This window comes from Gavialis gangeticus, unplaced genomic scaffold (assembly GCF_001723915.1).
Source record: "Gavialis gangeticus isolate Ggan-Ray unplaced genomic scaffold, GavGan_comp1, whole genome shotgun sequence".
Lineage (NCBI taxonomy): Eukaryota > Metazoa > Chordata > Crocodylia > Gavialidae > Gavialis > Gavialis gangeticus.
The window spans coordinates 3,159,246-3,174,017 of record NW_017728983.1 but is presented as its reverse complement, the minus strand read 5'-3'; the positions used below and the strand labels follow the sequence as shown (position 1 = coordinate 3,174,017).

At 44.1% G+C, this 14,772-nt stretch overlaps 1 protein-coding gene across 4 annotated transcripts in view; it reads left to right on the top strand.

Moving 5' to 3' along the window:
- EPHB1 (EPH receptor B1) overlaps positions 1-14,772 on the top strand; it is a 463,546-nt gene that overhangs the window by 372,960 nt on the left and 75,814 nt on the right. The window lies entirely within an intron of this gene.

Below are 14,772 nucleotides of genomic sequence, written 5' to 3'. Positions count from 1 at the left end.
GTTTCAAGGAATAGCTCTAGCACAAATGCTCACTTCTCTTTAGGGCTCTTCAGATTACAAGCAGCAGCAAAACCTCTGTTGAGCAGGGTAGAACAGGAAAGCAGCAGAGTAGGAAATGAGATACAAAATTGGGATCAACTCAAATCCAATTTACACTCTAAAGAAAAACCTCCTGGAGGCATGCACTCTCCCTAAAAAGGACCCACAGAGTAGAACAAATGGGATCAATAATAATGTTAATGAATAGAGTGTGTCGTTTGAGATATGGTGTGTAGGCATGTAATTAGACTGGAGGGATGCAGAGGTACAGGGGCAGAGTTAAGGTTGCCCATTCAACCTTTACCTACTTCTGCATTTCCTGACTTCGAGTGATCTTCACTGCAGCCTTGATGTTCTGTTAAAGTCTTTTGCTGGACCATTTCCTAAGGTTTTTATTGTATTTAAAGAAAAAACGTTAAAAAAAATACACAGTCACCATCAGAGCATGATTAAGGAAAGGGAGAAGAGTTACTGTTTTAAAAGCAAGTTGCTAAAGAGTCATAGTTTCATAGTTGGTAGAGTCGGAAGGGACCTCAGCAGATCATCAAGTCTGACCCCCTGCCATGGGCAGGAAAGGATTCTGGGGTCAAATGACCCCAGCTAGGTGGCTGTCTAGCCTCCTTTTGAAGACCCCCAGGGTAGGGTCAAGCACCACTTCCCTTGGAAGTCGGTTCCAGCTCCTAGCCGCCCTGACAGGGAAGTAGCGCCTCCTGATGTCTAGTCTGAATCTACTCTCAGTCACTAGGTTGTGAACACGTACCCTGTCTTCAAGCCTACCTCCAGCTGATGCCCTGCTGAAGACTGTCCATGAGCAAAAGATCCATGATCATACAGCTCTCCAGCTCACTTACTCTGCTTGGGAAAGGTTCAGTTACATCCATGGTGACTGACGGCATATTGCCATGCGTCCAGAAATTTCCAGCGCTGTAAACCTTAAAGCTATCTTGGATTCTTAATCACACTGGGCGCATTTACATGTGCAATTAATACAAAACTTATTGCACTGGAGTTTATTGCTCCCAGGCATGCTATTTGAACATGTGCCTGGGACTGTAGCATGTTGAGCCAAGTCGGAGCAGCCCCAGCTGGCAGGGGGTCCCCGGCGGGTAAGCTTGCCAACCCGGGGCTGCTCCTGCCTGGCACAGGGTGCTGTAAGGGGCTGGCTTGGGCACAATGGTGCTTCAGTGCAGGGGTAGCCAGCCAGCAGCCCCCACACTGAAGCATCCTCATGCTGCAGCTAGCTGGGTCAGTATCTCCAGTTCTGAGAGTACTGGTCCAGTAATGCTACAACAGTGGGGTTTGATTTTTTTCATAACCCTGTACTGCATGTAAGCATTTAGACCTGTTAAAAGTAGGCATAATATGCTGCCATTTTTATAGCGTCATCTAAAATGCAGGTGGCTTCTTGAGAGCAACAGGACTTTCCAGAGGAAGTAGCCTCACACTCCTTCTTCCCTACATCAGTCAAACCTCCTGTCTTAGTCCTGCCTAAATATTGTCATGTAACATATGCCCACATTATGCACCAGAGCAACACAGAGTCAGAAGAAGAAAATGCTGGGGCATTAGAAAGACAGAGAGGAAAGGGGAGTGGTTTTACCTGAAAGATACAGCTTGTTAGGCAGGCAGGCTCAAATCATGAACAGTATTAGGGCTTTTTGGTCCTTACTCGTATGAGGAGGGCAACAGAGCATAGCAATACTTGTGCAAGAAATAGTGACAAAGGCAAGCTGTGGGTCTGTGCTGTCTATGGAAGAGTTTGACTGTCGTAGCTGAGGAATTCTCATGCTGTTAATTTGGAGTTCATGTGCATAAATCCCTGCAGTTATATTAAACTGTATCCTGTATCCTGAAGTTAGTTGGCTGTGTTGTGGCTTTTATTATAAGCATGAATCATGTTTAGTACACCGGTGCCGAGGGGCCTACCCCATTGCACTGCACATTGTACAAACACAGAAGACCAGACAGTCTGGTAAGTCCCATGATTTTTTGAGGTAGGAAACAGTGGGTCTAGACACACAGGGAGACAAGGGAAGGGGTTGAGGAGGACAGAGCTGGTGAGAAGAGGGAGGGGAGAAAGGCATAGGGACTGGTGTGGCATGAAGTTGAGTGAAGGGGATGTGAAAGAAGGGGGGGCGGGGGGTGGAGCAAAATGCCAGTCAGTGCAGGGCAGGGAAATATTGCGGAAATATTGATAGATTTATATTGACCTTCTCAGTGCTACACCGAAACTCTTGAATATGATCCTCCTATCCCTGTGAACAGCAAATCTTTAAGCAAATGTTTTATTGCTTTCTAAATATCCCTGGACTTTGGTTAAACACAATGGGTCTCTCTTCCTTCTGCCACTTCCTCTTTCTGTGCTTGTCTTTGCTGCTGCATTTCTGTATTGGGGGAAAAAAAAGTTTATTTAAATGCCTGCCAGCTAAAATGTGTCCACCAAGTCATTAGTGTTTTCTGCAGCTTGTCCTTGGGCCTCAGCTTGTTCCTCATGCTGCCACTTCCAAAAACAGTGCTTTGTCTCAGTGACTGACAGGAAAATTTTCCTTGGGAAGAATTATTTGTTATAAGGCAGAGGCAAACAACCGGACCAGTGCCAGCTGCATGAAAGCAGTTCTGGCGGGCCAGAGAGAAGATGGTTTGAGTAAAGTCAGGCAATTTTTTAAATTTTTTTGGGGGGGTGGTTCTGGCAAGAAGCACATATCTTTGCAAGACCCCAAATGACCCTACCCAGACTGGGCTTTTAAAAGGGTGCTAAAAGGCACCACACTGCACCAGTGCTCCTGAAAAATACCAAAGGGTTTCCTTGGGAACTTTTCTGTAGCCCGACATGCAGTTTCTGTTCTCAGAGCTGTACTTGCAAAGTGGTCTTGTCTGTCATTTTCCTTGCCCATTTTTAAATATTACCAGCCTCTGCAATTGAGAGGCTGATACTTGATGCAACAAAATGACTTTTTAAAAAATTCTATGCAAGGTAAGTATTTCTACTTGGAAGCATTTGATATTGACAGTGGGACACGGGCTCTTGGATTTCAAGGAAGACTCAGCCAAGGTTAGAGAGGCTCCTGTTGCTAATGCTATTATTGCACACACTAAAGGAAAACAGGTGGGAAATTTGTGGAGAGCAGCTAATGCAGTAACAAGTGCATCAACTGGAACAAATAATCTATTCATTTAACTAAACAGCAATTAGAGTCTCCCCTCACATGGCCCAGCTGTTCACGCTAGCACTGCCTTGGCCGGTTAGACGGTGGGGAGTTGCAGGGCCAGGATCTGATATAGTACTTTGGGGAAGGGAAAGCCTGACAGATATATACAATAGTGAAATGTCTCATACATGAGACAGTCCTTTGTGGATTAAAGGGAAAGAGGGACTTTTTTCATTTAAGATGTGATCTGTTTATGTAATGATGCACTTGTATTTGCATACATATAAGGGTATGTCTACAGGGCATAATGAAGTGCTGTGTAAAGTGACCTGAGCTAGCACTGATGAGGCTCGTTAACCCAGATGGATTGTAGTGCTAACATGGTTATAAGTGCTCCCAGTACTTGGCCTAAGATAGACATTCCCCAGCATACCTTATTTGCCTTTATCACACCAAGTGTGACAGAGTTTGCAGTTTGTTTTTTGCTACAGAAATTAGAGTGGGTGTGGCATTCCCAGATGGGGGGCTTGGAGGTGTGGGGAGCTGGAGTGCCAACCATTTCTTCTTCAATGCCTTCGTGTTCAAATGTTTCACTGAGGTTAGTGAGTGTGCCACCCAAACACTATAGTGCTGTTAGTTAGCTTTGCTATCATCATTGTGTGGATGGGGAGCTAAATGTGCACAGGGTTACAGGAAACCCATGTCTCTTCCTCAGTTTTCTTGAATGGGTCAAGCAGGAGAAGAAACTGCTTCTTCCATTATCTTGAATGTCTACAGGGGGACTATATCCCCATCTTTTGGCCCTAATAGGGCTTGAACCCAACATTTTGCTCCTGGTGCTGACAAAGGACACCCTCCTGGACTCCTGGTTCTTAAGAGAGAGCTCTTCCTTGGTTCTCTTCCACCATGCTCCCCATGGCATCCAGTGAATGCCTGTTTGGTTGGGAAGGGTCTGTACTTTTCTTTCAACAAACACTAATCAGGCACCACAGGGGAACAGCAGCTTTGTCCCAAATACAGTTGCACTATGCGTTGTGCTTAGGAAGCAGAGCAACCAACAAGACCCTGAACCAGGTAAAGTTGCTTGGTTTGGCCCATATTGTACTTCTGCTTCCATCTTGTTGGAAGTGTGCTAGGGTGACATTGCAGCTCTTCCCTTTGTGTGAGTGCTTTTTGAAATACTAGTAATGAAATCTCCAATTCCTGGAGGATCAGCTGGCTGGACTTTATACCAGGTTCCTACCAATGTTTGGGCCAGTCTAGACTACAGAGACTTCATCAGTACAATAATATCAGCTTAGCAGACGTTGCCTAGCAAAGATGCAGCTTCTGCTGGCAAAAGCAGTTGTTTTGTATATGTATTATATTTACACACACAAAATGAGGTCCCCCCCCAATCAACATGGGGGAAAAAGCCCTTATCTTACATTCCCATACAAGGAAACCTCACTAAGTACATTATCTATAATTAAATTTCTGCCAAAAGCAGCAGGTTCTCTGGAATGGAAACCATCTGTGAAGTTGATTAAATGCAACTAACACTGGGCATAACTATAAAAAGATGCCCCATATTGGGCAAGCATGATGATGGGGACCTTTATTTATTTTTTTTTGGCATCCTATGTATAAGGCCCAGGCCCAGAAACCTTAGAGTTCAGATGCCCCCTCATCATGCTTGCTCTTATCCAAAAGGCTGAGGAGCAGCTAGTGGGAAAGCATGAAAGAAGTCTCCTGTTACCACAAAGTAGATGGGAGCCTCTCACAAGGATGAGCTATTAGAGGTCTTCTGAATAAAATATGTGGTAGTGCCCATTAAGCACAGTCCCCCTCAGTGCCAACTCTGTTTCAAGTCATGGTGAGCCACTACATTGAGTATGTTTTGGCAACTTCTTCACTCCCACATCTGAGCTGCACCTTTCCCATTTCCAATTAGACCTGTTTTTTAAATACCCTTAAATGTCTAGCAAACATCACTGAATGGGGCCCCAAACAGTTTACCTAGAATCCCTCTGTTTCCAACCTCTCTTAGCCTGTTACATATGATTAGTGTGTCTCTGCCTTCCATGAGGTGGAGCTGAACCAGGTTGCCCTGTGCTTCATCTGTATATAATTTTTTGAAGGATTCTGGGACTCATGACAAGAACAACCGGTTCCAGTCATGAGTCAGGAGGTAATTAGCACATGGCTCTTTTGTGGGAGGTATGTGGAGTACACACACATACCGAGCAGTGCTGAGCTGTGTGGTCACTGTGGCTTGAAACACTGTTGTCTCTTCTGGAGACCAGCCCGATGAGCTGTATGATAAATCATGAGCCTTTTGGTTTTGGGTGAATGTCAAGCATAGGTTGTACTATATACAAGTAATTTTGCATGATTTGTAATGGTTAAAGGAGATGGTAATGTGTACGCAGCTGTGGGGTTGCAGTCGTTGTAATGGGGATGATGATGGTATAACTGTAAATGTGTGTTATGGACTGTCATGTGAACCAGATCAGCCATGAGACAGAAATGTAAAGGTATAGGCATATATATGTATTTATTTATACATACAGAAATATGTATTTTTGCTGTATATATATATATATAGAGAGAGAGAGAGAGAGAGAGAGAGAGAGAGATACACACACATACACAAGTAGGTGACAAAGTGCTATTTAAAACTTTGTTTGCAGAGTACCTAAGCTAAAACTTGCAGCAGTTTCAAAAGAGGTAAACTGAATTAATTCAGGATGAATTAAGTCTATAGGTACGTGTAGTAATTGCCATATATACAAGTTACTACAGGTATCTTTATTTCTAGGTCAGTGTTTTCAAATTTGCATTTCACTTCCATGAGCTCAGGGGGAGTAAGGTGTGACAGAAAGGAAGGGACTTCAGGGGAAAGAAGTTGGCAGGGGGGGCAGAGGGCAAGTGGGGGAGCTACCTGACCCCCTAGATTTATTTTCCCTGCTATAGCAGTGGGAGGGGGCTAAATACAAGACAGACCTCCAATAATTAGATTCTATAGCTGAAAAAATATAACAAATTTAATTGTGGTAGTTAAATAACTTCACCTAGGTGCCCAAATTTTGGCAGGGTCCATATGCATTTCTGCATGTGTATATACATGAACGTGCATGCACAGTGGACACACAAACAAATACATGCATGGTGGATTGTGTAAGGCTTTGTGTGCTTGGCATTTGCATACACAGGGAATTTAGTGTTTAATTCCTATTACTGGCAGTCACTTTGTTGCTATTGTAGAGTGTGCATTCCTGTAAATAGGGTACAGACGGCAAGTTCCTCTGCTCTGATATAAATATTTGTGTAATCCAAGAAATATTTTCATAAATTGCTATTATAAGTATCAGTGCAAAGAGTCTGTAAGGTTGTCACTAGCAATTTCATATCTGTCATCACACTGCCTATCACTAATACAGAGGTCTTTTAGTAGTGGCTGGGGCATAAATTTACCAAACAGTTTTATCAATAAACACTAGGTTTAGACGTGTTCAACATTTTCAGAAAAAATCACCTTTTGGGCTGCAATTTCCTGTGCTTAGTCTATGCCATTACTTCAGAAAGCACTTTAAGAGAACCTGAATATGAAAAATGTTATAGTTCAGAGCTCAATAGATTGAGTAGGCCAAATCCTGCTCTTGTACATTGTCTAGTAAATGCCTTTAATGCCTAGGCTCGTATTCAGATACACTATAAAAAGCCCATGGTTACAAAAATGAGTATTTGAGTTCATTCTGAAAAATGAAATAATGTGCCATGCTTTAGTAACTGAGAACCTGAAGCAGGTTATACTGCTACCCAGGTGTCAGGGCAATTGGGAGAGGAACAAAGAAAGTTTTCATAGGGGGAATTTCAAGAAGAGTGCATAGCTGGGTTAACTTACTGATGTCAGTGATAAGGTTCCCAGCTCTAAGCCCCTTTGAAAATCCCAGCCCTAGTGATAGTCAACCATGGACATTAAGGATGAGATTTTCAACACTGCCTAGAGGATTTGGATGCCCTGATCCTGTTCATCCTAATGGGAAACAGTCAGGAAAATTCTGTAAGTGGCTGTGGAAATCTATGCCCTTGCATCTCCTGGTAGACAGGACATTCAGTCAAAAATAAATAGGTTTGTCTTCCCTTTGCCTTTCATTAATCCCTTGGTTTCTTTCTTCCCCTCCTAGCTCATCTCCTCTTTGCTGACCTTACAGACTAGATCACACAGGGTCTTGGTCTGGCCAGGCCAGCTTAATGCAGGGACTTTTTGTAGTGGAAACACTTTTCTTTAAAGCCAGCAACAAATGTAGTGATGGGATAATTTCCTCACCTGCCCCATCTACTTTACACCACCCATCATGCTCTGCAATTTGGCTGACAGTCCTAAAGACCTGCTGACATCTTACAGAGAGACAATATACTGTGCAAACCTGTTTGAGTAGCATCTTTCATAGTCGCTGTCTCTCAGGACCCTTCACACAGCTAAATAATACATCAGCATTGCTAAACGTTAGCAGATGGAGAAAGAAACGGATGCTCTGATCTTCACGCGTTCTTCCATGCTCTCCATTCTGCGCCAAACACCCACCCTCTCCATGGCCTCCCATAAAGCATTCTGCTTTTCTCCAGCCTGTCAGAGATAATTTTCCTAAAACTGAAGTTCAGATGTAAATATTAACTAACAGCCCACCCCCTTGCAACTAACCTGCCAGAAACATACAAGACTAGTTAATTTAAGTGGTCTGCTCTCTGAAGGGAGAGTAACCAAACTTCCTGTAGAGCTGCATTTCCTCAGCCTTGCATTCAGTTATTCTTTTCCACCAGCTTTCCTACCACCCCAGCCTGTGTTCCTTATCTAACTTAGGATTGATCCTGCTCCTCAATTAAGGTCAGAGGCAGAACCCTTATGTCCTTTAATGAGTGCAGGATCAGACCTTTATAACATGAGCTCAGTGCTTCATGGACGTGTCCTTTCAGCTCCCTGCACATCCCTTGTGCCATCCAAGGAGTGAGATGGTTGTTCTAGTGGACAGTAATGGATGCATATGGGGAAGGAATGAATCTGAATGTTTAGGGCCTTTTCAGATACTGGGAGCTGTGGAGGAGCAAGCTGTCATGCCAGCAGCAGGGAGGCATGGTGAAAGGGTGTGGAGGAAGTCAGTGCCTAAAAAGAAGAACAGGAAGAGATGGGAGACATTTCAAAGGCTGGAGCAAGTCATGTTTCAAAAGCCAGTTGGCTGCTTTGAACTCGACGATGTAAGGAAGGGAAAGCACAAAGGGATGGAGTCTGCTTGAGGCAGTCTCCTATTTTCCTTCTGTGGGAAGATGGGCCTCATGCACATGTTGAGGTTTCCAGAGCAGTGGTTGAGAGGGGAGATTGGAAGGAAGCTCAAGGGAAGGGGCTTGCAACAGTTAAAGTGTGAGAAGGTGAAGGAATAAATGGTAATTTTAGGAGAGGCAGGGCAGTGGCAGCAGTGCAAAAAGGGCCTAGCTTTTCCCCGGAGCAGTGTTTGATACCGGCATGGGATGTGCCTCTGAATGCATGGACAGAGTCTCCTCTAGACTTGCATGCTTCCCTTCCTGCCTAACAACCTGGCAGCATTGGATCCACAGGCTGCTCCTCCTGCTCCCGATGCACTTGAGGGGGAAAGAAGAGAAATAACCCTGTATCTTGTCTGTGGGGGGAAGCACACTGGAAGCACCCGTTCCAGCAAGCAGAGGAAGGGCAACTCAGTGTAGAGGGGAGAGGAAGGACATACCCTCTGAATACTGCTATTAGGAGAAATACCTGGTTTGATGATCTAGTTCCCTTTGGGCGCACATCACCCAGTGACAGTAAGTGAAGATAAATATGTCCCCAGCCTAACACATGGTATCCTCTATGCAGAATTTTCCCAAGAGTCCTCCAGGACATTGGAAGCCCAGGCTGCATCAGCAGAGGGCAGAGATATGGGGCACCAGGCTGCTGCATCCCAACTTTGCCTTTCTTTTGTATTCATTCAGGTTTTGGATCAGTCAGTCTTGGTTACGATCCTGTAAATCCCTCTGTAATCCTGGCTGGAGCATCAGCTGCTCTTGTAAAAAAATTTATAGGGTAGTTAAAGTGTATGAGCCTGAGCCATAAAGGGATTTATGAACTGGGAGAGGCACAGATGGCTTCATTGCAGCCTCCATCACTGGGCTTGGAAACTTTGGTCTCTGGCCCAAACCATCTCTCAGGTGGGAAGGCAGGATTAATCTCTCCTCCCTGCTGAATTCCAGACCCAGGAATCATCACAAGATCATTCTTTCAATAGTTGTCCTGCACTGTCATTCCACATTTAACTGGCAGTGTCTCACCAGTTTTTTAGATCAGTTGGATGTCATGGCCAAGTCAAAATTGTTTTTTGGCAACTCATGGAGGCAGTGGTCTGATTTAAATTCCCAACCTAGAGTATGTGCAGCCATGAAGAGGATGCAGCAGTTTGTGGAGTGTTCTGCTTGTCAGCTTTCCATGACTGACTTAGTGCAATGGGATCCTTATTCTTAAGGGAGTGCTTAATAATATGTCTAATCACACTTCCTAATTAAAGCAAATAACAGTTAAAATGGGTCCCAGAAGAGCAGTTTAGCCACTAAACATAGGCATGATGATGAGGGAGAAAACATCAAACTAATGAGAGATGTGGGTGGAGGAAGGTCTCTCCCTTCCTGCAGAGTCTGGAAATAATCATCTGGAGACCCTTGCTTTCACAGATCTTCTGCCCATTTAACAGATTTTGAGGTGTAGACTTGCCACAAAGACTTTGCAGACTGGAAAACCATACAGTCTCAATGGAAGTGGGAGGACACCCAATGGAGACAGTTAGCTGATACCTCTGCTGGCTGGGTCAGTCCCAGTACCTTCAAGTGAAGGATTGAGGATAGGTAGGTACTGGGGGTTGAAGTAGCAAGAGCAGGAGTGGCAGGAAAGGAGAGGACAGATGTTCCTCCCCTCTCCCAAAGGATCTGTCCTTAAAAGAAAAAATAATTAAAAAAAATTCATGATGGGCCAGATCCTATTCCACTGCAGGGCTCTAAGCATCATCCTTTTCCAACCTGGTTGAGTGCCTGAAAAACTACCAGTGCATCTATTTTTGTAGCACAACCTCATCTTAACATTAAAATTGAGTCACGCAAAGTAGGAAAAAGAGGGGACCCATCCACCTTTTCCATGAATGGTTTTTCAGGGACTTGAGAAGGGTGGAATAGGATCTCACTTAGGCATCTACTAGGTGGAATAGGATGTGGCCCCATGTGTCATCCTTTCCCTTAACACGAAAGTCTTGGGAAGGTAGAGGGAGGCAAACTGATGGCTAAGGTTGAATGTAATGGATGGCTAGGCTTAACTTCCACTGCAGGAGCTTGAGGGGACCTAGGAGCCTCATGTATGTGCATCTGTGTATGCAGTCTCCAGGCAAGGTGCAGTGTTTCCCAAGCAGTCACCAGATTGTCCCTTCTGCCAGTCCCTGCAGACAGTGGGATGATAACTAAGTCCTGAAACACCTTCCCTTTTGGAGAATGGTAGCACAGATTGTTTCATCACCTGCCTCAAAAGGCTATGGTGTCCCCTACCTATTGCAAGGCTGCATCCTTTCTGAGTGTGCCCCTCATGCCATCCCCCTGGAAGCTGTGGGGAAGGGACCTCCTCCCCCACATCCTGTAGCAGTGCCAGCTATTCACACTGCAGAGTGTACTGGGGGTGAACAGGGATGGGTTGAATGAAATTGGCTGTCATGATACTGAACATCACACAGGCAGTGAGGGTCAGGTGAGATAAATTTTGTTTAGAGTCATATCACTTAACCCAATTAAGCCAGCCATAGTAAATCCTTAATGCCCCATTCCCCTCCCAGCCTTTCATTGTGGCTGGACTCCCCTGCAATTGAGGGAGAAGGAGGTAGAAGGAAAGCAGTAGGCTGAGGGCTGAGGTTAGCTGAAATGAAAGGGGAAGCCTTATTTTACTAATGCATACCTCATTATTTTCAGTGAGATAATAGCAAGCAGCACCCATTTAGTCCCGTGGTAACTAGCTGAGACGACCAGCCCCATCACATGCAAAGCTCTTTATCAGTGGAATGCATCCATTCCTGTTCTTAACAGGGACTTAGAGAAGGATAGGCAAGAGTGGGTCAGAAATGTGTTAAAATTTCAGAGACTGAAACAGAACAAAATGGATTGAAACCAGGAAAGAGATGGTCATGGAAAGGAGGAGATGGGTATGGAGGGATTTAAAAGAGGTGGGGACAGAGAAAGAAAATTAAAGGGGGGGAAAAGAAAAAAAGAGTATATGTCCCAACTTTGGGGTCAGTGAATGCATCTATCTGTGCGCTTTACTGCAGAGTTGACTGATGAGCTCCACGGTAAAGCATCACCATCTACACGTGATCCAGTATAATGGCACTGTATATTAGTGAACTCTGCCATAAGATAGTAGTGCCAGAAACAGTACTGTCATATGGTGGAATCATTTACTGTGCAGAAACACACATGGAGACATTGACCCGGACCGCAGGAATTTGAGTCGAAGTGGAGCAGCCCCGAGGCTGGTAGCAGGCTCAGGGGCTCAGCTACACGGCTCCACAGTTTCGGCATTCTTGTGTCCCAGGCAGCCCCTCCACTGCCTCACGCTGCCACTCGGAGCCCGGGGCTGACCCCCTGATCCTGCTTCCAGTTCCCAACTCAAACTGCTGCGGTCTCGGGTACCCATGAAGACGCTGCACCCAGGAACAGCTGACTCTGGCATGAACTGCACCAGACTTTATAGAGCTGCATTAATAGCTCATGTAGATGCACCCAGTGAGTTGTTACCTCTTCATGTTCCTAATACAGTGGTTTTCAATCTGGCTTTGCAGACCCTTGGGGGTCCTTAGACTGTGTCTAAGGCATCCATGAAAGAAGACTATGATTAATCAAAAGTATATGAATACCCACACATACAATTCAAAAGGGTGCGCACCTCCATTCAAAATTTTTTAGGGGTCTTTAAATGAAAAAAGATTGAAAACCACTGTCCTTAAAAGATTACATTAGCTGGAGGCCCTATGTGGGAGCAGGGCCACATGGGACTAAACACTGTAGTGACAAGTGATAGGAGACAGTCTCTACTGCAGATAACTTAGTCTAATTAGACAGACGTAGGCAGGAGGAGAAGAGGTGGTCAGCCACAGAGCCTCTTTGACTTCCAGCCACTGGAAATATTTCTATGGCAGGTCCCCTACCCCTCCATGAGCTCTAAGGGAAAGGAGAATTTGAATTGAGCTACCAGGAAATGTTATTATTTGATGCTATCACTCTGAGGAATAATGCAGGACTGACATGTTACTAAATGTGTATAATTAGAGAAGAGCATCTGCAAATAGGGCCTGTCACCTGGGGAGCAGCGGTGCTGCCCACTTCTCTTGTCCAGACGTACAGGAGTTCATTCTGAAAAACACCTTTTGATTGCTTTATTTCAATAGTGCTTAGCAGACTCATTTTTTTTCCATTGGTTAATGGGTACCAAAGGAGAGGAAATGCCATGTGAGAAGCCATCATTAATGTCATTTCCATCCCTGGGCCATAAGAATGTTGTTTCTCTTTTTAACATGTATAGTAACAGGAGCACAGCCTGACCTGACTCCCGGAGGCAGATTCCACATCTCTCTCCAGCGCCTTACAAAATCTACCATTGTCTGGCTGCATCTTGGCAGCCGTGATGTGAGAGACCTTGGAATGATTTTTTAGTAGGCAAAAATAATGCCTGACTATTTGCTATGGCAACCCTGTAGACCATATTTTATCAGACCATTCAGGTTTTTGATTATAATTGCTACACTTTATCAATTTAGTAGCAGCCACAAAACTATCAAAGTCCTTTTTGGGTAAATAAATATTTCTTAAATTATGCATGCAGCATCATAAACTTGCCACTTTCCTTACCATAAAACCAGCTAATTGTAGTTTTGGTTTGTAACTGCACCCCTGTGAGCTGAATGTTCAATATAAACAGGAGACGGCATGGAGAAAACCTCTTGCTATGTATTTACTTAAGAAGCTGCAGCTCTAAGTTGTCTGGCGTAGACCAAAAACCTCTGGGAGTGAATGACACCTCCAACAGAGCACTGAAGAAAGACATTCAGGGTTGCTGTCTCTCTTGATTTTAACATGCTGTTTCTCCAACATAAAGTCTTAGCTCCTGGAGCCCTGTTACTTCGTGAGAATCTCAGCTTTTCTTAAAAATTAAGTAGAGTTCCTAGCCCATGCTACTGAACTGTGATGTTGAGGATGCATTCAAAGAAGCATGAAGGTGGAGCAAGTTCAAGACCTCATGCTGAACTTGCACCAAAGGCCACCCTGCACAGCAGACTCAGTTGTAAATGGGATGGTTATTCAGGCTGACAATCAAACGGAGATGGATGAGATGGGAGTCACATCACTCCATTGTGTGCCGTTGGCTACATAAAATGGCATGGTCTTATCATGCTAGTACAATGGGCCACCTAGACTTGAGTGGACCTTTGTCCTTATTTTTTGGACCAACAGATTTGGAAACTAGAAGAGAAATAGAAAGAAGCCCAGTTATTTCATGATTTTAGTTCATGGCTTTAATTCATGCCTTTGTCATGAATTTTGAACTGTCAGGGCTGGGGATAGTGTCATTTCTGTCTTGAAATATTGAAGACTGTTCTGTCCATCAGTCTGTTGGTTTGACTGTATGGATGTATGTTGCTGGGAAACTTCTCTTCTTACATATCTATTATTAATCTTGTTTATTGCAACAGTGTCTAGGGACTAAGCCAGAATGGGTCCACTGGTGCTGAGCACTGCACAAAAGCCAGAGTAGTAGTACAGGGACCTTGCCTCAAAGGATTACAGTCAAAATAGATAAATACAGGGTGAGGGAAAATCTGGAGTATGCAAGGACAGTAAGCAGTAATGTAATACCTCCCACATGTGCATCCATTTGCCTGTCTATGGATCTATGTTGTATTTTAGATTTCTTTCTCTATTGCTCTTTCTTATTTTCTTCTGTCTTTTCTTTCTTTTTAGCATTTTGTAACTCAGAAAGGTTAAAATAAAACTTACTTCTTCCTCACCTTTTTTCTCCTTTTCTTCAGTTATTCTGTCCCCCATTGCTGTTTTTCTCCTTTTGTTTTTCCCTTTTTATCTAGCACTTACAATATTAATCCACAGTTGCCTGAGATAACCTTAACAATAGCCTCTAGCCCCCAAAAGGTGTCAAACTGATAAATATTGATATCTACCTGCAATTCTACCTTGATTTTGTTTCTAATGCATTTGGTATGACTTCAATAAATAATGGCACGATCCAAGTTCTCATGTGCACTGTTTGGACTGGTCTCAGTCTGTCAACTTATAAGTAATATATTCTACATTTCCAGGAGAGGAGTAAGAGAAAAGCTAATGGAGGAGAAATGGAGGATAGAGCAGTAAAAGAAAATAGTGTAATGGAGGAAGAGTCGAGTGGGGTCTGGAAAGGGTGGAGAAAATATGGAGAGAGAAGTAGAGGAGCTAAGAGGAATATGTTTTTAATGGACATGTAATGAGGAAAGTGTCAGAAAGATGTAGGATGCTTCTGAAA